Source organism: Lissotriton helveticus, chromosome 11, assembly GCF_964261635.1.
Source record: "Lissotriton helveticus chromosome 11, aLisHel1.1, whole genome shotgun sequence".
NCBI lineage: Eukaryota > Metazoa > Chordata > Amphibia > Caudata > Salamandridae > Lissotriton > Lissotriton helveticus.
Window position 1 is genome coordinate 672046200 of NC_136072.1, and position 27114 is coordinate 672073313.

At 42.2% G+C, this 27114-nt stretch overlaps 1 protein-coding gene across 6 annotated transcripts in view; it reads right to left on the bottom strand.

The window, feature by feature from the left end:
* The window catches only part of LOC144791764 (disintegrin and metalloproteinase domain-containing protein 28-like), a 3516669-nt gene that overhangs the window by 146432 nt on the left and 3343123 nt on the right, over positions 1–27114 (bottom strand). The window lies entirely within an intron of this gene.

Sequence of the window (27114 nt, forward strand, 5' to 3'; positions counted from 1 at the left end):
AAGGACAAAAAGAGGGTAAAAGAAATAGAAGGAGAAAGGCTAAAAAGATTTTTTATATCTACTCCTTCATCTTCCAATACATCAAACATATACATTAAAAATTCCTGACAATCCTGCTGAATATTCTGTGAAAATTGTTTTTGACCAGAACATATGTCTAAAAGATTTCGAATTTCTGAAACACTTTCTATTTTTGCTCTATCACTGCTACATTTCTCAAACACAGAATTCAATAAACAGCAGAATGTTTGATCCCAATTTTCAACAATCTGTTCTTGTAAATTTTGAAGAAAAAAAACAACATTAAGCACTACATTAGCATAGCAGTTGACACCAGAACTGTTTTCAAACTGAAATCCAACAACATCTTCAACAGAATCCTTTTTCTTTCTGCTTACAATTACAGTTTCATCTACTTTTTGTCTTTTTGCTACTACCTCACTGCAATTATTCTCATTTCTTCTTTTTCGGCCTACCACACGTTTTTCAAACAGAGGATATTGAGGCAAATGTGGAGCATATTCTGTTCTTAACATATTGTATTCTCTAACACAATCTAGATCTGCACAAATCTGTGTTTCATCACACTCAAACAAGTACAATCCTGATAAAGTTCTGACTCGTGATAATGCCACATATGCCATACCCTCTTTAAACACAGAACTTCCAATGTTCACCAAAGCACTATCTACACTTAAACCTTGAGACTTATGAATTGTCACCGCATATGCCAAACAAACAGGAAACTGTTTTCGGCGAACATATAAGTCTTTCACAAGCAAAAATCTAGCTGAACAACGACAAATTTGTTCTATTTCGTCAATGCCATCAAATTTAATTTTTAAAATTTCAATTCCATCTCTATTTTTGTAATTTACAAAATCAACAACATGACCCATTGCTCCATTTACTAGACCTCTTTCAACATTTAAATTCCTTCTCAAAATGATACGACAATTTAAACACACAATCAGAGTCTTTTCAAAACCAGTGTTTTAGATATACTCTTCTCTAATGAATCCAATTTTGATTTCAAATTTTCAACAAAATAATTGTTGCTCCCATATGCTCTATTTTATCTATAGCTTCCAGTTTCACAATCTCTTCATTTTCTAACTTTAACATTTTGTGGTTGAAGATGGAACATTCTTGCAGAGTTGGCATCAAACATATCCCAGATTTGTTCTCAGTAATTTTCTTAAAAATATTCTCTGGAAGAATGTTTTCATTTGGATACAAATTTGAAATTAATCGTGCATGTAATGCTTCTTTCCCATGCTCACTTACTTTTCCGATTCTTACATCTTGTAGAATATTTTTAGAATCTTCATCCTTTGCCTGTTGCATATTTTGAAGCAGTTCTGCATATTTGAAATTTAACCATATATTAACGTTTCCAATGCTTCCTAGGCACTTCCTGGTATCTTCATGTGTGAGCATTGTAAACACTGGTTGTCCTTTCACTGGAGTCAACTGCAGTAGATCTCCAAAAACAATAATGTGTTTTCCTCCGAATAAGACATCATAGTCTGTTCTATGAATTTCTTGCATTCTCAAATGCACAAAAGCAAGCATTAGATTTGAGACTATGCTTACCTCATCAATGATAAGAAGTTTCATTTTCTTCAGGACTCTGGAAACTTCAGAACAAGCATCTCCAGATAGCTTGTGGTATTGCAATTTGTTATCATGCTCAACTGGTAGCATCAGTAAACGATGTAAAGTAATCCCTTTAATGTTATGTGCTGCCAGCCCAGTTGGAGCGGTAACAACACAAGACAGCGGTGATTCAGTCCTTTTCTGCAGATAAGTTGCAATTGCTTTAATCAGAAAACTTTTTCCAGTTCCCGCTTCTCCACTCACATACAGTCGGACAGGCTTAAATGATGTACATGAGCACTCTTTTTTCTCATGACTGAATCCATGTTCAACCTGTTCTGTGACTTTGTCATATATCTGTTTCTGCTCAAGGTTTAGTTGTTTCACCAAATCTTCTAAGTTAACTACATCATCTTGAGCTTGTTCCATAGCTCTTTCCACCTCATCCATGGCAGTGGCAGCTTCATTTTGGATAATTGGTCCTCCTAGTGGATCCTGACTCAATGAAGCAGAACTCTGACTGTTAGGGAGAACTGTCTCTAGCAATCTCTGCTGCAATTGTGGCTTCTTGCTCTATTTCTTCATTCAACATTTGCAGATCATTTGGAAAATCAGGACATTCTATGGTATCCTTGGTTGCATTAAAAGAATCTTCATAACAGAGAAAATCTCCAAGTAGTTCCTCTTCTGTACGCCATGGCTTAAAGAGTTGCAAAAGAGCTAAATAGTAAAATTCCCTTTTCTCTGGATTTTCGCAACTCAATTTTCGATGAATAATCAAATGGCCTTTTCTCTGCTTCACTAGACATCCTTCACACCCAATGATAGCATATATTCCATTGTTGATATCTTCTCTGATGGTCCTCTTATGAATATAGTTTTGCAGAACTTCATACAAACAACTGTTCTCAAGATGACTACTTCTATTTGGATAGTATGTTTCCAACATGTTTGTCTTCAAAATATCTGTACTGTTTGGTTCTTTCTCCGGCAAATACTCAATTTCTTGTACAGATTTCAAAACTCGGTTTTGTGTTGCAGCAAGACCTAGACTCACCCAAATAATTGTTCTAGACTTGGCGTAGAGACTTGCTGATGATAACCGATCAGAACATTCATATGCTCCAATTTCTCGATGCGACAACATCTTCAAACTGAAACTGTATAATTTCTTGCTTATACTCTTTTCATGTGAAATGTCCTCCCACATTTCCTTCAGTTCTGTCTTTTCTTTTTTGTGATGTAATATGTCACATATCGAGCCACAGCAATAGAGTTGTCAGCAACGAATTGAATATCCATGTTAGCATTCCACGTGGACAAAATCACTGGGTTGTAGTCGTTGATGTACTTGGACTCTTCGTTTCTTTTTAAATTGTATGTATTTTTTGGTGATTTTCTCGTCACAGTATGTCGTAGAGAAGACATCAAATTATTTACTCTTCCTTTAGAAATCACTGGTCGTGGAAACCCGAAACGACATTTTGTGTAGAACTTTTCCTTGTTTCTGAATTTTCGACGACAGTACTTCCCACAACAATGGGATTGAAAGCGTAAAACTTGTTGCCTTAAACTATTTTCTTCGGTAGTTTTCGGAACAACACATGTTGAATACTCTTCAATGAAACTCATCACTGTTTCATCCGAATCTGTTCCAAATTTGGGTGCATCTTTAATCCATAACAACATATGTATGTGAGGAGCACCTCTCGCTTGATACTCCTTTCTCCAAAAGAAATCCAAAACCTCTCCAAGGGGAGGATTTTTTTTGTTGGTAATGAAAGACATCATAGCTTCAAATCTATGATTGAAATATCTGCATACATTCACGGGATCCAAAGAACACAGTTCTCCAGGTGTTTTGAATTCTATATTTTGTATGTTTGCATTTGCCTCTCGTAGAAATTGAAGTAAGTCGTCCCATGCATACTCGGCACAGCTAAGAGTGTCAAACCATGTAGGAGTTCCTAAGTTTCTTAGCATACATTTCAATTCCCCATGACGACGGTGCCAATACTCGTTTGTACCACGCTGACATGCCATGAGATTGATTAGATGAGATTCCAAAATATTGTCTTGCAGATTGACTTTCTCCATAAAGTCCCTCGCCGAAACATTTTGCAGATGTGCTCCACTTTTCAGTATATGGTTTACTGCATAAGAAATCCCAGACAAGTCACTTTTATTCAGTAGATGAAACAAATATGGGATGCATTGACAAACCTTGGATCTTCAGCATATAATCTTAAAGTCCGGTATTCAGATGCAGGAATTTGAAGTGGTCGATCGTCATATCGTCCACCTCAACCTGTTGGAAATAAATGTGGAAAACAACGAGCTTCCAACTTTCTTCCCATACACTAATGGGACTTCCTTTTGCTGATTTCATTTGAAACAAGTCAATTGCATTCCCCATTATTTCTTTGGAATGCAAAGGATGAACAGAGTAATGTTCATATATTTCTTCACTTCTAGACACATCAACTTTTTTAATTTGGCCGGCTGAACAATCACTGTCTTCTTCTGCAGCTGTTTCCTCTGCTCCAACACATACATCTTTGTAGTACTCATTGTTTTTGACCAAATACAACGTTGCCTTTTTGACTTTCCTAACATCCACTAAATCTTGCCAGATTTTCGTACTCTTTGTCGGAACCCCATTAACTAGAATAACCAGAGGTTCCTCTTCCACTTTCTCTACACCAGTGGTATCAATATTTTTCTTAATATCTAGAGGCAAATAAACAACTCTTCCTTTTAATCCTCTCTGTAAATCTGAAGGAGGCAATTTCCCTATCTTAGGCTCCATGCGAACAATAGCCTGAAAAGGATGGACACATTGAATCAAAATAGATTCATAAGTATTTAAATCCATCAATTCAGGAGGAATGTCTACCAACTCAAGATTATTATGAACAGCTCTAGCAGGCATTCTGTTTTCATTTAATTTATTATAACAATATTTACAAATACGCTGATCAGAAGTCAAATCAAAAGAATTCTCCACCAACAAAAAAGTTGCAAAATTCTTCCATTCACTATTATTTTCCATTTCACTTTCTGCATATAAATCAACTAACCTAGTCTGAATCTTCTAATGAGTCTGTCGACAACACACATAAGTAAAATTAGGCCTGTCACTTGATTTCACCTTAAACTTGGTAATTTCCTGGTCAAACTTTTCTATACTTGAAATCTGTACATTGTCTTCCACATTACCTTCTATTACTGTGTCAATTTCTACACTGTCCTCTTTTTCACCAAAATAACAAATCTCAATTTCTTCACAAATCTTCTTCACATCTAATTCATTTCCATGCAAAATAGCACTGTCTAATTGTTTAAGCTTAAGTGCTGGACTTTTTGCATAATACAACCTTCTCACTAATTTCCTCATTTTGTTATGATGCACTGCTAACATCCTAAAATGATGAAAAACACTCTGACATACTTTTCTAGAAAGAAAAGCCAGTGAATGCCCTTGCAATCCTGTGTTTTCTCTCACTCTGCAAGGATCTAAGTCTTGCAACATCTTCATTTTCTGTTTTAGACTTTTCTTACTATATGTACGTAAGAAATTACGAAGCAAATCGATTGATTCCTGTCGCACACTACAAATACTACTACACTTCCAAGTGTACACTGGACCCTTAGTACGTCTCCCTAAAACTTCATCAGTTAACACCTCTTCTGCATTTCTAGACACAAGTTTCTCTTTTTCAATCGGACAACTGTTTATCACATCATATGCTCGACAACTGGTGTCAACTGCATGCACCAAATCATTCTCCTGGAAGTAACTCTCCTCATTAAAAAATGGCTCACATCTTGAACTATGCATCCATTCTCCAGAAAAAACTTTACAAAAATTAGTCCGATTAATTACTCTTTTGCATCTACTCTTTGATTTGAAAACATCAATTGTCTTGTTAAGTGTCCTAATTCTATTGATTACTAAAATAAATAATTTTTTCTTAAGTTCAAAAGCCTAATCAACAATCTTCTCTACACTTTTCTTTTTCTTATAAAAAGCAGCTCTCTGTTTACCTTTTTTAATATTTTTTAACAAATTTAAAACCACCCTATTGCGAAACATTCGTTTACGAATGTCCCTAAATTGGTTTTGCCTTCTATTCCTATACATATTATTCTCTCCTGCTCCAGTAGTAACATTTTTGGGGGGTCTCTCCTTCCTTTTCAAATTTGCTCTCTCCTTCTGTATATTCCCATCCTCCTCAACATTTTTTTTTATATACATATGTTCCGAAAGAAAGACTTAGTTGTCTTACCAGGAGCTTTTTTCCTGTTTTTTGAAGTATTTGTTGTAGACAAGTGCTTTAATTCCGTTGCTGTTTTTGATTTTTTCCGCTTGGCATCTTTTCTTCTCCTCTGCCTTGAGGGCATATTTCCTTACTATTGAAATCTTGATTTCAATCTGTGTTAAAGAAAAAAATAACACATTTTAGATCACTATTACCAAACAACAAAGCAATGACAATAAGCAAACGATATAAACACTAGTTTACAACATATCTAAGTTTATATCACAGCAACTATGTAACTAGGATTAAGACAGAGAAAAAGAGCTAGAGGAACTAACACAAAAAGTCAGAGAGAGTCAGACAAAGAAACAGGTAGAGGGAGTAAAACATAGAGATGGAGTAAGACAGAAAAGTGTATAATATGTTGTAAGACAGAAAAAGGATGTAATGTGGAGAGGGAGTCAGTCAAAGAAAGGGACAAAGGGAGTAAGTCAGAAAAAGGATGTAACAGGGTGTAAGACAGAGAGAGGGTGTAAGAGGATGTAAGACAGAGAGAGGGTGTTAGAAGGGGAGAGTATGTAAAAGAGACTAAAACAGAGAGAGGCTGTAAAAGGGAGAGAGGGAGAGTAAGTTTGAGAGAGGGTGTAAGAGGAAGTAAAACAGAGAGAGGATGTAACAAGGAGTAAGTCAGACAGAGGGTGTAACAGGAAGAGAGGAAGAGAATAAAAAAGTCAGAAAGAGGGAGAGAGGGTGTAAAACAGACAAAAGGTGTAATAGGGAGTAAGTCTGGGAGAGAATGTTACAAAGAGAAAGGTTGTAAGACGGAGTAAATCAGGAAGAGGATGTAAGAGAAAGTATGACTTACAAATTGCTGTAAAAAAGAGAGAGAGGGAATAAATTAGAGACAGGGTGTAAGAGAAGGTAAGTCAAAGACAGAGTGTAAGAGAGTGTAACACAGAGTCAGGATGTAAAAAGGAATAAGTCAGAGAGAGGGTGTTAGAAGGGGAGAGGTGGAAAAATACAGTAAGTCAGGAAGAGAATATAATAGAGGCTAATACATGGTTGATAATGCTTGGTAAAGAAATGTTGGTGCATAAAGGAATTACATTTTCTAAATGAGTGAGGTTTCAGTAGTGTAATGAAATGCTTATACATATGACCTGTGCTCTGTTTTGTAAATGGTATTTAAAAAAAGATTTCGGGCACATGAATTGCTTTTACATTATTGACAAGGATTAGATAGTATCTGCATGATTAAAAAAATATATTAGTACATTTCACAATCATGTCACCTGTGTTTCCTCAGATTAGTAAGCAGATTGTGCAGATGAGGTGAGGCCTGTCCAGGGGTGCAGAGGAGATAATCCTGTGTCCAACAGTGCTGTGGACAGGACTTACCTCCTCTGCACCCGTGGACAAGCCTCACCTCATCTGCACAATATGCTTACAAATCGAATGCTTGTACATAGGACGAGCGCTCTGTTTCTTGAATGTTATTGGAAAAACGATTTTGGGGCAAATGAATAGCTTTTACATTTTTGAGAAGGAATAAATAGTGTCCGCAAGATTAAATAGATATATTTGAACCTTTCACAATCATGTCACCTGTGTTTTCTCAGATTAGTAAGTACATTGTGCACATGAGGTGAGGCCTGTCCAGGGGTGCAGAGGAGGTAAGGCCTGTGTCGAAGAGTGCTTTGGACAGGACTCACCTCCTCTGACTCTTGAACAAGCCTCACCTCCTCCATGCACCCTGGACAGGCCTCAATGTATTGGGTATAATTGATGGTAACAGGATGCAGATAAGGTGAGGCCTAACCAGGAGTGCAGATGAGGTGAGGCCTGTCCAGGGGAGCAGAGGTGTTGAGGCCTGTGTCTAAGAGGGCAGTGGAATGGACGTCATGAAGCCTCTCCCCCACTGCACTCTTAGACACAGGCCTCACCTCCTTTGCACCCCTGGACAGGCTTCTCTCCCACTACACTCTTGAACACAGGCCTCACCTCCTCTGCACCCCTGGACAATCCTCACATCATCTGCAACCCTGAACAAACCTCACCTCATCTGCACCCCTAGACAGGCCTCAGCTCATCTACACCCCTGGACACGCCTCACCTCATCTGCACCCTGTTACCATCAATTATACCCAATACATTCAGGCCTGTCCAGGGGGCACAGAAGAGATGAGTCTTGTCCAAGAGTCAGAGGACGTGAGTCCTCTACACTGCACTCATGGACACAGGCCTCACCTCCTTTGCACCCCTGCACATGCCTCACCTCATCTGCACAATCTACTTCGTAATCTGAGGAAACACAGGTGACATGATTGTAAAAGGTTCAAATATATTTATTTAATCTTGCAAACACTATTTATTCCTTCTCAAAAATGTAAAAAACATTAATTTGCTCCAAAATCGTGTTTCCAATAACATTTACGAAACAGAGCGCAGGTCATATGTACAAGCATTCCATTTCATTACTGAAACCTCAATATTTTTCAAAATACAATTCTTCTATCTAGGAAATGTTGATACCAAACATTATCATTAAACATAACAAAAAGCAAGAAGAAAAAAGCTCAATCTGCTCCCTAATCTAGAGTAACACAAGTGACATGATTGTGAAAACTGCAAATATGTTTATTTAATCATGCACACACTATTTATTCCTAGTCAAAAATGTAAAAGCTATTCATTTGCCCAAAAATCGTTTTTCAAATAAGATTTAAGAAACAGAGCGCAGGTCCTATGTACAAGCATTCCATTTCACTACTGAAACCTCACTATTTTACAAAATACATTTCCTCTCTCTTGCAAACATTGATACCAAGCATTATCAAAAACCATGACACAATTCAACAAGAAAAAAGCTCAATCTGCTTCCTAATCTGAAGTAAGACAGGTGACATCATTGTGAAAGCTTCAAATATATTTATTTAATCATGCAGACACTATTTATTCCTTCTCAAAAATGTAAAAGCCATTCATTTGCCCCAAAATCGTTTTTTAAATAACATTTAATAAACAGTGCGCAGGTCCTATGTACAACCATTCAATTTCACTACTGAAACCTCACTATTTTACAAAATACAAATCCTCTATCTTGCAAATGATTTTACCAAGCATTCCAACACCAAAGAAGCTCAATGTGCTTCCTAATCTGAGGTAACACAGGTGACATCATTGTGAAAGATTCAAATATATTTATTTAATCATACAGACACTATTTATTCCTTCTCAAAAATGTAAAAGTCATTTATTTGCCCCAAAATCGTTTTTTAAATAACATTTTAGAAACAGAGCGCAGGTCCTATGTACAAGCATTCAATTTCACTACTGAAACCTCACTATTTCACAAAATACAAATCCTCTATCTTGCAAATGTTGATACCAAGCATTATCAAAAAACATGACACAAACCAACAGCAAAGAAGCTCAATGTGCTTCCTAATCTGAGTTAACACAGGTGACATGATTGTGAAAGGTTCAAATATATTTATTTAATCATGCAGACACTAATTATTCCTTCTCAAAAATGTAAAAGCCATTCATTTGCCCCAAAATCGTTTTTTAATAAGATTTAAGAAACAGAGCGCAGGTCCTATGTACAAGCATTCCAGGTCACTACTGAAACCTCACTATTTCACAAAATACATTTCCTCTCTCTTGCAAACATTCCTACCAAGCATTATCAAAAAACATGACACAAAACAACAGCAAAGAAGCTCAATGTGCTTCCTAATCTGAGGTAACACAGGTGACATGATTGTGAAATGTTCAAATATATTTATTTAATCATGCAGACACTATTTATTCCTTCTAAAAAATGTGAAAGCCATTCATTTGCCCCAAAATCGTTTTTTGAATAACATTTTAGAAAAAGAGCGCAGGTCCTATGTACAAGCATTAAATTTCACTACTGAAACCTCACTATTTCACAAAATACAAATCCTCTATCTTGCAAATGTTGATACCAAGCATTATCAAAAACATGACACAAACCAACAGCAAAGACGCTCAATGTGCTTCCTAATCTGAGGTAACACAGGTGACATGATTGTGAAAGGTTCAAATATATTTATTTAATCATGCAGACACTATTTATTCCTTCTCAAAAATGTAAAAGCCATACATTTGCCCCAAAATCGTTTTTTAAATAACATTTTAGAAACAAAGCGCAGGTCATATGTACAAGCATTCCAGGTCACTACTGAAACTTCACATTTTTACAAAATACAATTCCTCTTTCCAGCAACAACTTTTTATCAAGCATGTTCAAAAAACATGAAAAAAGTCACATTAAAAAACCAAATTTTGCTTCCAAATCTTCTCCATAGAGTATACAAGTCTCTATCTATATTAAATGAATCATTACTCACCTTTACAAATGTTTTGGGAGATTGAGAACAGTGTCAGACACACACACCAATATTTCTTTAGCAGAGCAAAAGGTATGTACTCCAGGAACTGCAACCATGAATGGCACAGAAAACCTCTAATTCTACACACATATCCCTCATGTTAACCAATTAAAACTGTTCCCTCTCTATTTTCAAACCAACACCCTTCCCCCCCTCAGCCCTTTCTACCAGTTACCATAGCAACTCCCTCCTCACTAAACTCTCAGGTTTAAAAGTTTATTCTACAATGTTGCAAATGAACTCAGCAAGGATGTTTGACCTCTCAATACAACAGCTTATCCGGTGCTATGTTTCTTTAAATGACTTTTTCTTAACCATTCAAATTACTTCTTTCACAGAACAGAAGCATGCACCCTAACTTTCAGTTTTCAACTATCTGAATCCACCAATCATTGCTTGTGATTCAAGAGCACTGAAACTCCACAGTTTTTTTTTGCAAACTCCTACTGTTCCAACTGCGATTTCATTCCTACACTTCATCTGACTGCACCAGAACCTCCTCTCACCATGTATTCTGTCTGGATTATTGGACATAGCTACATCCACTGGGCTAAAAGGTATGCAGCTATCAGAAATCTTCACAACCTTGATTTACCAAATGTAGACATCAAGTGGATTGGCCAGAGAGGATTGCAATGTCATCAATTGATACCAATGGTGAAAACCTTTTACCATCTGCCACACCCTGACCTCATAATTTTGCACTGTGATGGAAATGACCTAGGCACTTTGACTGAGGTAGGTCTGGAAATGCTTTTAAAGGACACCTTTGGGCAATTGATGACACTTTTTCCACACACTACCTTGGTATATTCCAATATATGCCAAAGACAGAAATGGAAGTGGTCCAACCAATTTTGTCCACAATTTGAGAAAGCACGGAAACATGTGAATAAATCTGTTTCTGCTTACATGAGAGACTATGGAATGGGTTCACTATACAACAACAACTTGTGTTACAACATGCAAGATATCTACAGAGGAGATGGTGTGCACTTCTCAGATGAGGGGAATAGAATATTCCTCCTAAATTTAAAGACTGTGCATTGGAACCTACTTGTAGGTAACTAAATCAGCCACAGAACCCAAAAGCTCTTTTCAGGGCTACCCTACCTCTGATCACTCAAAATGATTACTTTACTCTAACTTTTTTCACTGTTTTTCACCAAAGTACGCTCCCCGGTACGCTTCCCGGTACGTGTACCGGGCACTCCCCCCGCGAAAAATGTAAAAAAACCATTTTTTTTTGGCCTATATGGTCCTCCTAAGCCCCCCTCAGAAAACCTAGGGGTCAGGGGGGGTCTACCATGCCCCCTTTTACCCATTCCCAACGTTGTTTGTCCTCCATCTTGTGTCTCAAATCTACCGAAACACAAGATGGAGGACTCCCGTAGCGCTGCCGGTACGCAAACCGGGGCGCGCACCGGTGAGCGCTCCCAACATTTTTTAAAAGTTCATTTACATAAAAACCACTGGAGAGACTTTCACCAAATATAGAATAGGCCCTATTACATACCAGTCCTTACCATTTTCCCAAGTTTGGTGGAATACCATGGAGCCATTTGGGCTGTAGCCCTGTCTAAATATCCTGAGGTAAATTACATGACAAAAACACATATGAAGTGTTAGAATTTACAACCAATTAAAATGTTACTTTCATTTTCTATTTTTATATCCTGACATTTGATTGGTTATGTACATGAATGTAAATGAAAAATGAGAGGGAAACATAGCCATTTGACTACAACTACCTGAGGTACATCTTTAAAGAATATTCTCATAAAACTTCAACAGCTTTCCGTAAGGTAAGTTGTTAATTTGTAAGGGGCACTTTAAGTAAATTTGTAAAAACGTTTTCTGATAGTTATTTACTGTCCCTCTGTTATAGTTATAGATTAAGATAGGCTTCTCTGTTATAGTTATAGATTGAGTTAGGCTTCTCTGATATAAATATGAATTTACTTAGGCTTCTTCACATACACTTTTTTATATTTCTACTTCCTGCCTGATACCATACACTGCCCAACGATAACTTCACTGTTAAAAACTCAGAAGTACCTGTCTGAACTTAAACCCAACAGTGCCCTAACTCTACTGATATAGTTATTTTTTATGCAATTTACAGCAAGAAAATGGAAGATACACCACAGACCATCAATATTTCTTTCGAAATTACTAATGAGGAAATTCTTTTCGAAATTACCGATGAAGAAATTCTTCAAGAAGATTTTCTTGGCTTCCTGGATGAGTCTCTTGACCAACAATTCATTGACTATTTAGATAATATGGAATCATGCAATACAAATTTGGAGGAGATTCCGGATAATGAGATGTTGCAAGTATTATTAAATTATGAAAAATCAGAACAATACATTTATATTTAATAATTAAAAAATGTTTGAGACATTATTCATGTGTATATGTAATTCATGAAGTAGTACCAAAATGATTATAATATAAAGTGAGACTTACAGTATACTGTGCAACTTTTTTGTGTTACATGGTAAGTTTGCTCATAGTTACTTCCTTTCTCCCACTATATTATCTCCAATGTGTTTTTCACATCTCTTTTTCATCTCCTGCCTCCTTTCTCTCACTGTCTGTCTCTAATGCACCATATCACCGCCAATTTTGTGTAGATTCAGAAGAGAGTAAAATGTAATACTTGAAAACATCATAAGGGGGCAGGGTAGACTACCCATGATCCCCTAGGCCTTCTCAGGGAGTCCTTAAGGATCTGTTTCTGCTTTCCTGACAGACTATGGTATGGATTCCATATACCACAATAACATCTGTAACAACATGCAAGATATCTACAGAGGAGACGGTGTACATTGAATTTAAGACTCTGCATTGGTAACTACATGTTGGTACTTGAATCACCCACACAACACAACAACTCTATTCAGAGCTACCCTACCTCTAAGCACTTTAAATTATTATTTTACTGTTTCACTTGGTTGTCCCCATGGTACGCTCCCCGGTACGCTTCTGGGTGCGCGTACCGGGCGCTCCCCCCGTGAAAATCGAAAAAAAAATAATATTTGTTTTTGCCCCGTGGGGCCCTTTTATGGCCCCCACATCAAACCTACGGGGTCAGGGGGGTCTACCCTGCCCCCTTTTGGTCATTTCCCCCTTTGTTTTTGCCACCTCTTGTGTCTCGATCCTACCGAGACACAAGATGGCGGCCGCTCTGGACTGTTTGGAATGTTGACAGACACCCGAGAGCCAATCAGCTTTCCGCTCGCGAACTCGCGTTACGCGCCGGGTGCGCTCCCCTGTGCGCGTACCGGGGCGCGCTTATAGATATATATATTTTTTTGAACCTAAATTACCCAAAATCCACTGGAGCACATATCTTCAGACATAGCAAAGGCACATCGGGCTACCAGTCCCTACAATTTTGCCAAGTTTGGTGGAAATCCATTCAGCCGTTCGAGCTAAAAGTGAGTCCAATCGCCCTATGGAAATTAACATGGGGAAAACACGTTTTGGAACCCCCCAAATATCTCGGCCCCCGCTTGATGAATCCCCCCCAAACTGTCAGGGAAAGAGCAGAGCGAAGTGGGCCATCTTCTTTGAGAAATTCGCGAAGATTCGTCCACCGGCGCCAAAGTTATTCCCAATAGAATGTTGCGGATTTCCTATGGAAAACAATCCTAACTATAACTACCTACTGGCGACCACCAGTAGGTAATATATATATATATATAGGCAGTTATAGTTAGGACCTTGTTTCTATTTTTCTTTTCCCAATAACTTTGGTGCCGGTTGAAGAATCTTCGAGAATTTTTCAAAACTAGTGGGGCGCTCCGGTCCGCTACTATCCTGAAAGTATTGGGGTGGTTCAGCAAGCAAGGGCTGAGAAAAAAGGGGGACCCAAAACATGTTTACTCCATGTTAATTCCCATAGGAAACTTTAGACACGGCCACAGCCCGAACTGCTGAACGGAATACACCAAATTTTGCAAAAAGGTAGCCCTTGTTTCAGAAAGAACTCTTTTTGTTAAATGGTGTAAATCCGTTGATTAGTTCCTGAGAAATTCAAGAAAAAGTGGTGAAAAAATGCCTTTCCCATAGGAAACTTTAGACACGGCTACAGCTTGAACTGCTGAATTGAATGACACCAAATTTGGCAGAAATGTAGTGCTTAGTTCAGAAAGACCTCTTTTTCTGAAATGGTGTAAATTCGTACAGTACTTGCTGAGAAAAAGTTTCGATATATAGAGGGACGGAGGATCCGCGCACCCTGCCGATCACGAACTGCATTCTATTTGGCTGTCAATACTTCAAACCAGGAAGTGTTGGCAGCCATCTTATGCCTCGGTAGTACCAAGGCACAAGAAAGGTACAAGAAATCAGACAAACAAATGCGTAGAACAAGATAAGGGGTCAGGGTAGAAACACTCTGATCCCTTAGGCCTGCTTAGGGAGTCCCATAAGGACCCAGAGGCCAAAAAAAGCTTTAAAAAAAAAAAATCCAGCGAGATGCGCGGAGGATCCGTGGATCCGGCCACAAAAATAAAAAAAACAAGCCCGCGCTTTGTTATTAATTAGACCCCGGGTGGGCCAAGTCCCGGGGGCATGCCAAATAATATTTGCGGGGGGCCCAGGGGGACCCCCGCAGGTCCCCCAGGTGGACTCCCGCACCCCCGGGACTGCCACCCCTGGGGCTTTCTATGAATATTTGCGGGGGACACACAGCCCCCCCGCAGCCCCGGGGACCGCCACCAGGGGCTTCCTTTTTAATCTCTGGGGCGGCCTCTAAGGCCCCCCCAAGCCCCGGGGACGGCCACCCCCGGGGCTTTCATTAATTATTTTGCGGGGGCACACGGCCCCCCCACTGGCCCTGGGACGGCCCCCCCCACTGGCCCTGGGACGGCCACCCCCTGGGCTTTTAAAAAAATATACTACACCTGCGTGGGGGGCTTGACCGACCCACACGTCCAGTAGACCGCCACCTCCCCGGGGCACTAATATTCTAATTTGGGGGTCCGTTGCAGACCCCCGAGCCCTGGAGACCACCCCCCCTTGGGCTGTGTATTGGTTGTGAGGGGGGCCCGTGATTAAGCATGAGCGCAAAATCCGCTCCGATCGCGGATTTTGCGGATTTTCGGCAAATCCGCGATCCGCGAACTCTCGCGGATTTGCCGAAAATCCGCAATCCGGATCGGAGCGGATTTTACGGTCAAAAGTTCAAGCGCGCCTACTTAACGATGGCGCCGGCAAGCTGCCAGCGCCCATCCTGCAATAGTTACTTAATTAGCTTCAACAGGAAGCTCTAACAGATAAGATACAGCAGGGGCTCGAGCGCCTGCTTTATTTTAGCAGTTGGAGCTTCCTGTTGAAGCTAATTAAGTAACTTTTGCAGGATGGCGCTGGCAGCTTGCCGGCGCCATCGTAAATTATTTCAACAGTGGTGTCTTCTTGAATAAATATGAAGGGCAGGGTTCATTCGGGCACGACGGTCCTGGCACAAAAAAATAAACCTCAACAGGAAACACTTGCAAATATCAATAAAGCATGTGCCCTAGTTGAAGCTTAAATTCAGTGACTCATTCATCAGCCCAAAAATTAATCTGCTGCTCTGATCGGTCTCTGACCTTTTATACACACAAGAGGCATGCTCGCATGGACGCCCCGTCCGTTTGGCCCCGCCCACACACTCGAGGTGTGCACCGTCTTCCCGCCATTTACCCACTATGATGGACATTTCACTCAAGGGACCCCTGCGCACTTCGGCGCGATTGCATAGTGACACACACTTGGTCGCTGGAACTAGTTGAAGCGCAAATGCAGTGACTCATTCAGCATACGAGCGCAACCCCCGTGCTGTTCCTGTGACCAGGGGCTTCTGTCTCTTAATCTGCTGCTCTGATCGGTCTCTGACCTTTTAGACACACAAGAGGCATGTGCGCTCGCGTGGAAGCCCCGTCCGTTTGGCCCCGCCCACACGCTCGAGGAAGCCCCGCCCCCAAATCCGCAAATCCGCTGAATCCGCGGATTTTGCGGATCCACGATCCGTGAATCCGCTGAATCCGCGAATCGTGGATCCGCAAAATCCGCCCATGCTTACCCGTGATGGCACAGGGGACCGCCACCCCCCAGGGCTGGCTCCTGCAGTGTCCCGGGGTGCCCACCCCGGGACACTGCCGGCTGCAATGACAGGGCGGGAGCAAACATTGCAAACTGTGGTTTGGGTTTTGAAAGCAAGAGCAGGAAATCTGGGAGACAGCAGGGACCAGAGGGAAATCCCCGGGGGATGTGGTACCCGGGGCTAGAAGTGGCCCGGGAGGGGGGGCCACGTGGGCCCCCTCCCCTTAAAAAATAATAAATGAAGGCGGGCCGGGGGGATGGGGTCCCCAGGGCCAATAGAGGCCTTAGGAGGGAGTGGCCATGCAGCCCCCCTTCCTATAAAATAGAATATGTTTGGCCATGCCCCGGGGGATGGGGCCCCTGGTCCGGAATCGGCCACGGGAGTGGGGCCCAAGTGCCCCCCCTCCCATTTACATTAAAAAAAGGGGGCTAGGCCCTGGGGTCCCCAGGGCACACAAAAAAGGCAAGAGAAGGGGGCCACACAGCCCCCATCTTAAAATTAAAAAAAACAGGCTGGCAGCGCGGCTAGGCCCCGCCCCCTCCCTGCAACACTCAGCAAGCGCACCAGGGGGCGCCTTTGCTGCCGCACCAGCGCTTCATTGAATTCAAGCCCCTGGGTGGGCCAGGTCCTGGGGGCACTGAAAAAAATGTGTGGGGGGCTCAATCCCTCCCCACACTACTCCAGGGACCAAGACCTCCCCGGAGCTAGATGTATTAGTTGTGGGGGCATGCAGACCCCCGCGCAGCCCCCAGGTCCGACACCTCCCTGGGACTCTCTTTAAAAAAATGTGTGTGTTGGGCACGAGCCTCCACACACACCCCGGGGACCACCACATGCCCAGGGCACAGTACCTTTAAATTTGGAGGTATGTTACGGACTCCCAGGTCCGGGGGACCACCACCTCCCTGGGGCTTTAAATAGTTTATTTAATGCGATTTTCTATAGCGCGAACTTTGTCAGAGCGCTTTACATAAGAACCAGTTGCAGAACATAAGGACTTAGGATTACATGCATTACATAAAGGATACAAATAGAAAAAATTGCAAATGTACAAGATGTAAAGTCACACAAGGAAGACTTACAAACAGAAAGAAAAATTGCAAATGTACAAGTAGTAAGGTCACACAAGGAAGAGATACAAACAGAAAAAAATTGCAAATGTCCAAGTTGTAAAGTCACACAAGGAGGAGATACAAACAAAAAAAAATTGCAAATGTCCAAGTAGTAAAGTCACTCAAGGAAGAGATACAATGGACATACTCTAAGAGTCACATAGAAATGGTAGAGAGTACAAATGTCTACTGCATATACTAGTGATTAGAGTTATCTCTATCTACATATATATACACGTAGTAGATTATTTTCTCAGGTCAAGACCCAAAAAAACAAGCCAGGAGAGCAGAGTTCCATTAAGTGGGGTCGGAGGGGGGACGCAGTCACACCACCAAGGGAAGGCAAAACAGAAAAGGGAAGAAACATTGGAGGAGTGTCAAGGGGGAAACGAGGGAAAAGGGTAAAGGACGAGGGAATGGACTAGATAGCGGGTCGGGGTCCAGAGAAAAGTGGCTGAGAACAGCAGCAAAATGGCGGCCTGGACAAAAGAAAAAGTAAAGAAGTCCATGGGAGTCCGTGGCAGGACAGTCCGTTCCGATAAAGAGTGTTCTCTGGGGACCTGGGGTGGGTATGTTCCGGAAGGGGCTGCGGTGTGCCAAGCAATATAGGTCGGGACTGGAGGGTAGACATGTCCAGGGTTAAATTACAGGACACAGTATGCACGTTGTGCCATCTTTTGGTGGCAGGTTGGTGTCCGAGCATGCTGCACCTCTAGACTGAGCATCCGTGCAGCGCCCCTCCTTACCATTGCAGATTAGGTTGTAGATGTCCGGATGGCCCTGGGGACCGCCACCCCCCATTGCCGGCTGCTGCAGTGTCCCGGGGTGCCTATCCCCGGGACACTGCTGTTTGCCATGACAAGGCGGGACCCGTGCGGTTCCCACCCCTGCTATAGCAAACACTGGTTTGGATTTTGTAAGCAAGAGCAGGTTTCCTGCTCTCGCTTACAAAATCCAAACCAGATTGCTTTTCCACAATTGGAGCTGCATGTTAACAGCTCCCAGTGTGGAAGAGCAATGCCGGATCCTGCAGGAGGCTGGTAGCTGGTGGGACTGTGGGGGAATTGGGGTCCCCCCACGGTCCCCGACGGAAAGGCCAGGCCGTAGGGGATGAGTCCTAGGATGGCCTGGGAGGGGGGCCACGCGGTCCTCCACTCTGAATTAAACCAAAAATTAATTTTAAAAAGAGGCGTAGCCCAGGGAGATGGGGTCCCGGGACTAATCGAGGCCTCAGGAAGGGGGCACGCAGCTCCCCTCCTACATTTAAAAAAAAAAGAAAAAATTATGGCCATGCCCCGTGGGAAAAAGGGGTCAGACCTTGGGGGGGGGGGGTTCCCAGGGCCCAGAAAAGGGAAAGAGATGGGGGGCACACAGCCCCCCTTCTGAATTATTTTATTTGTTTAAAAGCTGACATCGCGGCTAGGCCCTGCCCCCTCCATGCAGCACTCAGCACACGTGCCCCCTGGCGCATTGTAAGTTGGGGAATTTATTCCCCTTGAATACTGAGGGTCCCTGTGAACCAACTAGCCCACCAGATACCTACAGTATGCGCCAGGGAGCTGAGTTGCAGAGAGGTGTTCAGAGGCCACATTCGTTTTTATACCTCTCTGCAACACAGCTTTGTGGCACTTACTGGAGGTACCTGCTGGGCTAGTTGGCCCCCAGGGACCCTCAAGACTGAAGGGGAATTAATCCCCCAATTCACAATGCACCAGGGGGCACATTTGCACAGTGGTTCATGGAGAGGGCGGGGCCTGACATACCAAGTGTGCAAATGCACCCCCTGGCATATTGTAAATTGGGGGATTACGTCCCCTTCAATCTTGAGGGTCCCTGGGGACCAACTAGCCCACTAGGTACCTCCAGTGAGTGCCAAAGAGCTGGCCCTCAGGGTCCCTCAGGATTCAAGGGGACTTAATTCCCTAACTTAAAATGCGCCACAGGGTGCATTTGCACACTTGTCACATCAGGCCCCACCCCCTCCCTGCACCACTGTGGAAACGCGCCCCGTGTCCCATTTTAAGTTGGAGGATTAAGTCCCCTTAAATCTTGAGGGTCCCTGGGGGCCAACTAGCCCACCAGGCACCTCTAGTAAACACCAGGGAGCTGCGTTGCAGATAGGTGTTCAGAGGCCAATTCCCTTTTTACACCTCTCTGCAACGCAGCTCTGTGGCGCTTACTGGAGGTAACTGGTGGGCTAGTTGGCCCCCAGGGACCCTCAGGATTCAAGGAGAATTAATCCCCCAAATTAAAACCAGCCAGGGGGTGCGTTTGCACAGTGGTGAAGGGAGGGGTCGGGCCTGATGGTACATGTGTGTTCTTATGCATTCACTACACCAAAACCCAAGCACGTATAAATTCACCATGCACTCTCTTTGCAGCACTCTAATCATCCAGTCACTACTGATGCACTCATGCAATGACCCATGCACTGCTACAATACCCTGAGCAGTACCCATGATGTCCAGTCATTGCCTTGTCACTACCCATGCACTCATCCAATTACCCAGTGAGCACCATGTACTTATCCAATCTCTCCGCCAAAATCCAGGCACTTATAATTTCACCATGCACTCTCCTTGCATTACTCTAATCATTCAGTCACTGCCATGTACTCATGGAGTGACCCAGGCACTAACACATGCACTGCTACAATCTCCTGTGCACTACCCATGCAGACCTCTAACTACCTACACAGTCCTGATTCACTCCTCCAATTACCCAGGTTGTACCCATGCAATCCAGAAGTCCCTTTGTCACTACTCATGCACTCCTCCAATAACCCATCCAGCTTCATGTACTTATCCAATCTCTAAACCAAAAGCCAAGAAGTTATAAAATCACCATGCACTTTCCTTGGAGCACTCTAATCATCCAGTCACTACGCATGTAAGCATGCAATGACCCAGGCACTGACTCATGGCAAATACAGAGAGGTCATGCTCATTACAGGGGTACCCAAACGCATAGTGTTCCTTAGTGTATGTAGGTGGCTATCACTGTATTCTAAGTGTCTTTTAGCATAGCACTGGCTCTGGTCCTGGTAAGTCAGAGTCAGTTACCACCAGTACCCGTCACTAAAAAGTTGGGGGCACAGGAGGACTTTCTGCTCCTCTGTTGGTTCTTTCTGCACATCTCTTGCTTCTACCTGTAGTTTTCTTCGGGTTTCTGGGTTTCTGTTGCCTCTTTCTGCATTGATCTTGCTTCTTGCTGCGCTTTTCTTCCTCTTTCTTCACATGTCCTAACTTTGTAGGCATAGTTAAAAATTAGCATTTAAAAAACCATTGAAATTCACTGAAAAAAACATAGGTTTCAGGCACGTTATAGTTAGAAATTAGCATTTAAAAAACCTTGGAAATTCACTGAAAAAAAACATAGGTTTCAGAGACGTTATAGTTAGTTGGACATTAAACTCATACAAAACCATAGAAAGTCACCTGTTATAGTTGGTTCAGCTAACTATAACTAGCGCTCCCACAATGCACTGTTGATGACGTGACATATTACATTATTCATGACATGGTCAGGTAATATGTGACGTCATCAGCAGTGCATTGCGGGGGCGCGAGTTATAGTTCGCTGAACTTACTATTACGGGGACATTTCTATGGTTTTGTACGAGTGAAATGTGTAACCAACTATAACTTCCCCTTAAACCTATGTTTTTTTTTCAGTGAAAAAAAAATATATTATAAATGTATGTTTAAAAACTTAATAAAAGTACAAAGTACCCTCAAGCATACATATATATGTGTATAAACATAAATATACATGCAGCCTAAATAACCAAATATGCTAAAATACCAAAATTGCATTAAATTCTTCATTTGAAATAAACATATATCTATTTAGCATTTCTGTAACATAGAACATGTACACTTTCACTTTTAAAACATAGCTCCTTATTTGTAATGAAAAAGGCAAAGTAAAAGAAGGCATTTTTAGTCCATAGGCTGGATAAATATACGATAACAGAATAAACTGCTGCTGTGTCTTTAAGACCTCTTAGACCTCCATGATCCTATCATGCCTCACAGGTGACAGTTAGGTCAGGTCTTTTTTTTAAGGTGGATCACATTGTGTAATGATAATAAGCCATAAGCGTGCTGCTGCATATGGTATTCGTCCGAGGAGGAGGGAGGGCTGATTAAGATTTTGATGAATATACGCCTGGAATAGAACTATGTTTATAGGAAAGTAACTTATCCTTCTCTTCCAGGGGATACTCATCAATAGTCATAAGCACTGAATAGACCACCAAGTCCATCCCTAGCATCTGCAGATGAGCACCAAAGCAGTTAACAACAATAAGGGTACATTACCCAAAAAGGTTCCTTAACAAGGCTTGCCGAATCTGGGCATCTGCCTGAGTGTCAAAATCCAATAATGACGAGCAAAAGTATGTACCGATTGCCATGTGGCTGCTTTACATATTTCAGGAATAGGTACCTTTCTAAGATGGGTCGTAGTGGAGGCCTTAGCCCCTCGTAGAAGGAGCCATAGGCTTGCCAAGGAGTCGTTTGTTGGCTAACAGGTACGAGAAAAAAATGCAAAAGACTATCCATCTAGAGATGGTTTCCTTGGAGGAAGTAAAACCAGTGTGCATGCTGTCATAATTTATAAATAAATGGTCAGATGTCCTTATTTCATTGGTTTTATCAATGTAAAATTTAGAAACCCTTTTAAGATCAAGTGCATATAAAGCCCTCTCTGGAGGGGTGGAAGGGTTGGGGAAAAAGTTGACAAGGTAATAGGCGGATTAATATGAAAATCAGAAATAACCTTTGGCAAAAATCTAGGATGTATTATTAATACCAACCTGTTGGAATGGAAAATTAGATATGGCTCCTTAGAACACAAAACCTGGATCTCACTAACTCTGTTAGCAGAGGTAATTGCCACTAAAAAAAGCGGTCTTCCAAGTCATGTGCTGTAGGGACGCTTTATGTATGGGCTCAAAGCGAGGTCCCATTAATTTAGAAAGGACTACATTAGACTCCTAAGGAGGAGAGGGAGACCTAACCATAGGGTAGACCTTCTTCAACCTGCAAGGAATTCCCTAGAGCAGTGGTTCCCAAACTTTTTCGACCTATGGCTCCCTCGACCTAATTGGCAGTTGGCCGTGGCTCCCAATCATGTCACTTTTTTTTACCGGTGGGGGAATGTAATCCCGTTTTTAGGTCTCGCTTGCAGGCAGCGCGCTATGGTGATGATCGCTTGTGTCTAAAAAAAAAACCTCTAAAATAGAGCGTTTAGCCCACCCATTACTTAAAATTTTTTGGTATCCTTATCACTCTTTTTTGCTGCCTTCTAATTCGGCAGAATATTTGAGGCGGCACTTCATTTTGTTTGCGGGCGTATGACCAAAGTACAGATTAATTAATGTTAATTAGTGTCCATTGGCTGCTCGTGCTGTGATTAAAGTACCTTTTTGTCTTTTTTTGGCATTTTATTTTATAGCGCAAACTCAACTTGAAGGTATCAGCGCTTTATAGGTGCACCAGTTACATTCCACAAATTCATATATTTATTTTATTTAACGCTTCAAATGAGCACTAACTATATCGAACAACTTCACATTTTTTATTTTTGGAAGAAAAGGTGATTGAGTGATTGGCCCAGATCCAGAGGATGTTGAGCTGACGCCGAGACTTAAACCAGGTAGCCCAGTTCTGAGGATGGCAGCTCTGCCTTAGCGCCACATCCTACTTCCCCCTCCCATTCAGTATCCTGCCCCCTCATTACTTTTAGCAATGGAGCACAGAAGCTGTGCTGCTGCACAGCATGGCTCAAAAATAATTGACAAAGCCAATAGATCTCACATAGGTGAAACCTAATGCCTTTGCCAATGCTTGTTGCTCACAGCAAAGGGGAACATTTCACAGGACACCGGTTCTTCCCGTCTAAGAATCTGATACGTAAAAAAGCTGATTATACATCCAGGACTGGATATTTTTATTGTTAAACTATGGGGGATTTGAGTTTTTCTGTGCCCATAGTTCCAACTCACTTCAACCTTCATCCACATTTGACACTCCCTGCCCTTTTAGCTCACACTCGCAGGTTATTTTTCATTCCTACTTTCTCCTTTACTATGGCTTTTCCATATTTCTTTTTCTTCTCCCTTTTGCGTTTTTCTCTCCGTCTCTTGCCCCAGATAAAAGTTTGTTGAGAAAAAACAGGCGCCAGTCCCCAAAAACATGTGTGCCCGTGGGCCCCCCTTCAAACACCGGCAAAATTAACCCCTGCAATTGCCGCAAATTCATTAATCTATTCCAAAATAGACAAGGCAGCTGTGATGCTGTCATTCACTTCGAAGTACAGTACTGCCCTTTAACGGAAAATACAGAGAGAACACAATTTCTCTGTCTACATTTATTGTTACATATGAAAACAAACACAGAAACAAGGCTTTTGTGCTGCCCATCATGATGCCAATAGCTGTGCAGACCAACGAGGAGACGAGAAGAATTATCGAAAAAGGGACATTTTTATTTTCCAATGAAGCTTTAAACAGTTGCAGGTGTGCTTGTACCAAAATACTATGTCGTATCTATATTTTAACTATGAGTGATGCATTATACATGGCCGCATGTAGCATCTGTAAAACCCATCAGCCATCCAATTTCAAGTGTACCTTTTCCAGTGAAAGAAAATAGGAAAAATACCAGTTCCAGGTTTATTGTCTCATAAAACACTAAATACGGATAAATGTAGATAAAATGAGGAAAAAATATTAATCCAGACGGAAACAAATACAGACTAGAGTGGAGCTCTAATTAGATAGCAGCACTATAGTTGGTGGAATCCGTTAGAGGGCGTCAAAAGACGCATCATTTTTTTTAATTGCTCCATCTCACATGATTAACTGTTTCCTCGGCACAAGCTCTTTCCCAAATCGTGCACGGCGCCCCTGGCAACTCCTTACGGCGCACCAGGGAGCCGCGGCGCACAGTTTGGGAACCACCGCCCTAGAGGGAGAGTAGATTTGTGAAAGATCCAAATCTGGACTATGTCTTGGTACTCTCCAGTTTTTCACATTTCTAACTAGCATGGTGAAAGAGTGACCGATGGAGTCTGTTTCTGCTGAACCGGAGATCCCTCTGGAGTAGTCTGCACAATCCTGATTCCTGAGGAAGATGATGTCCTCCTTGACATTGACTTCCTATATCTAGACGCCCATCTCTGCAATTCAGCAACTTGTACTTCTCTTGAGGTCAAGGAAGGTCTCGGCGTCGGTATGACTCTGGACGCCGACTGTGTGTCTTTTTGGGCGAAACAGATGTCAGCTGTCTCTTTGTCGGTGGCAAGAGGTGTGACGACGAAGGTCTCAACGTCAACTGTCTCAATGCTGAATGTCTTTGTCTTGACATCGACAAAGCTGTTGACATTGACCGTCTCTGTCTGGATGAGGGCGAGGCTCTAGACGCTGAATGTCTATATTCTGACATTGGCGGAGTTTTCAACGTCGACGGTCTATGTCTGGACGACAGCGTGGCTCTCGATGCTGAACGTCTATGTCCTGACGTCGGTGGACTTTTTGACTTCGGCTGTCATTGCAGATCTACCTGGGTTGTCGACGTCAACTGGTGGCATGGCAGAGAAGTTATCGATGCCGACCCAAGCCTGTTTTTCAATGTCTCTCTGACTGTGGCAAAGATGTGTAGACTTCAGCACCTGACACCAAAGTAAATAGTCTTCACATCTACATTTTCTTCGGTGACGGGGTTGGCACTGAATGTCGCAGAGGCGATTTCTCCCTCCATGTCATTGCATGCTGCAGATAACATTCAGATGTCGATCGTGATGCTGACGGAGATCACAGAAGTATCTGTTGCGATGTCGACCGCCTCTCCATTGACGTTGTGTACAGCAGTGTTTTCTCTTTTCCTTTCTGCCCCTGTGCTCAGATCTTTTGTGAGAAGAGGGCTCTTTGAAAAGTAGGTGGGACCCTTTAAGACCGCTTGTAGATTCCACCTTTCCTCTCTTCTGTATGTCATGCAGCTTGATTCTTTCTATATTACTCAGAGTCCTTCTGGAAAACAGCTGGCAGTAGTAACACGTGTCTAGCTGGTGAGAAGATGACAAACACACAATACAGACAGAGGGGCCGATTATGATGGCAGACGGACCTGAGTCCGTCCGCCACCATAGAGTAGGAGGGAACCTCCGCCTGGCCTGGTGAGTTCCCTCCTGTGCAATTAGGATGTGACCGCCACCCTGGCGGTCACATCCTCTATTTTTACCATTGCGGCGGGTGCGGCTTCAAGCTGCATCTGCCGCAATGGTAAAAATGCATACATTGCATTTGTATGCAGAAAGCGGCAGGCACCGTGCGGTGCCTGCCGATTTCTGCATACAAATGCAGGGGGGTACCATAGGTACCCCCCATGTGCACCCCCCACTCCCCCTTCACCCAAGGGGCCCGCAACGGGCCCCTGCAGTGAAGTTACACATGCTTTTCCACGGCGGAACACCCGCCGCGGAAAAGCATTTTGCACAGCCCATCCTAATCTGGCTGACCGTGTCTGAGAGACACGTCACCATTTTAGAGCTTTTCCGCCGCGGTTGTAAGCCAACCGCAACGGAAAAGCTGCGGACGGAAACCAGGACCCACCAGCCATCCTAATGTGGTGGTGGGTCTTTGGTGGGTCCGCAGAGGATTTTCCGCATCCTCCGGGCCGGCGGTAGCTTCCGCCGGCCCGGAGGGTGCGGAAAATCCTCCATCGTAATAGGCCCCATAGTATGGATCGGATTTTGGCATCTTTTTCCATACAAAGTACATTTGTTAAATAGGGCTGGCATTTCTGACTGAAAAATATGTCAAAATAGTCAAAAAAACAGGTTAAAAATAAAGCTTGTAAATAAAACTGTTGAATGAAGGGCAGAAAAATTAATTTGAGGTAATGTTTCTTGACAGAAAAGTAAAAAACTGATGAGCTCAATGCTCCAGGATTCTCACAGAAGGAGCCAGAAAAAAGAACTGGCCTAACTGCCACCTGTTGAGCATGATAGGATCATGGACGTCTTTGAGGTCTTAAAGGCACAGCGCCTGTTCATTTTGTTATGGTTTTCCTATGCAGCCTATAGGCTAACAATGCCTTCTATTAATTTGCCTTTTTCTTTACTAAAAGAGGCTATGTTTTAATAGTCAAAGTACGTATGTTCTATGTTACAGAAATGCTAAATTGATATAGGTTTATTTTAAATGAAAATTGCAATGCAAATGTGGCATTTTAACCTATTTTGTTATAAAGTCATAGGATGTTGCCTCAGTTAAACTTAAGTATTTCTTAAGTTTAACTTAAGACCAAAACTTAATATTGCCTGAGACAAAATTCTAATTTTTGTAATCCTAAATGCCTTTTGTGAATACCGAAAGTAGTAAAGTTAGTATTTTGTCTCAGATTACTTTTGTGAATCGGGCACAGAGAGTTTTAACTGCCTCTGATGGGAAAAGGTACTTTCAGGTGCCTGTCTTTTTATAGAAATAATGAAGGATTTGGGGGTTAATTAAAAAAGGCTTGTAAGAATATGTAAAAGGGTACTGGATACTTCAAAATGTCTTTACTAAATGCCCCTACGATCAGCATATCTTGGAATTCTATGTGGTTGTATTTTTGCCT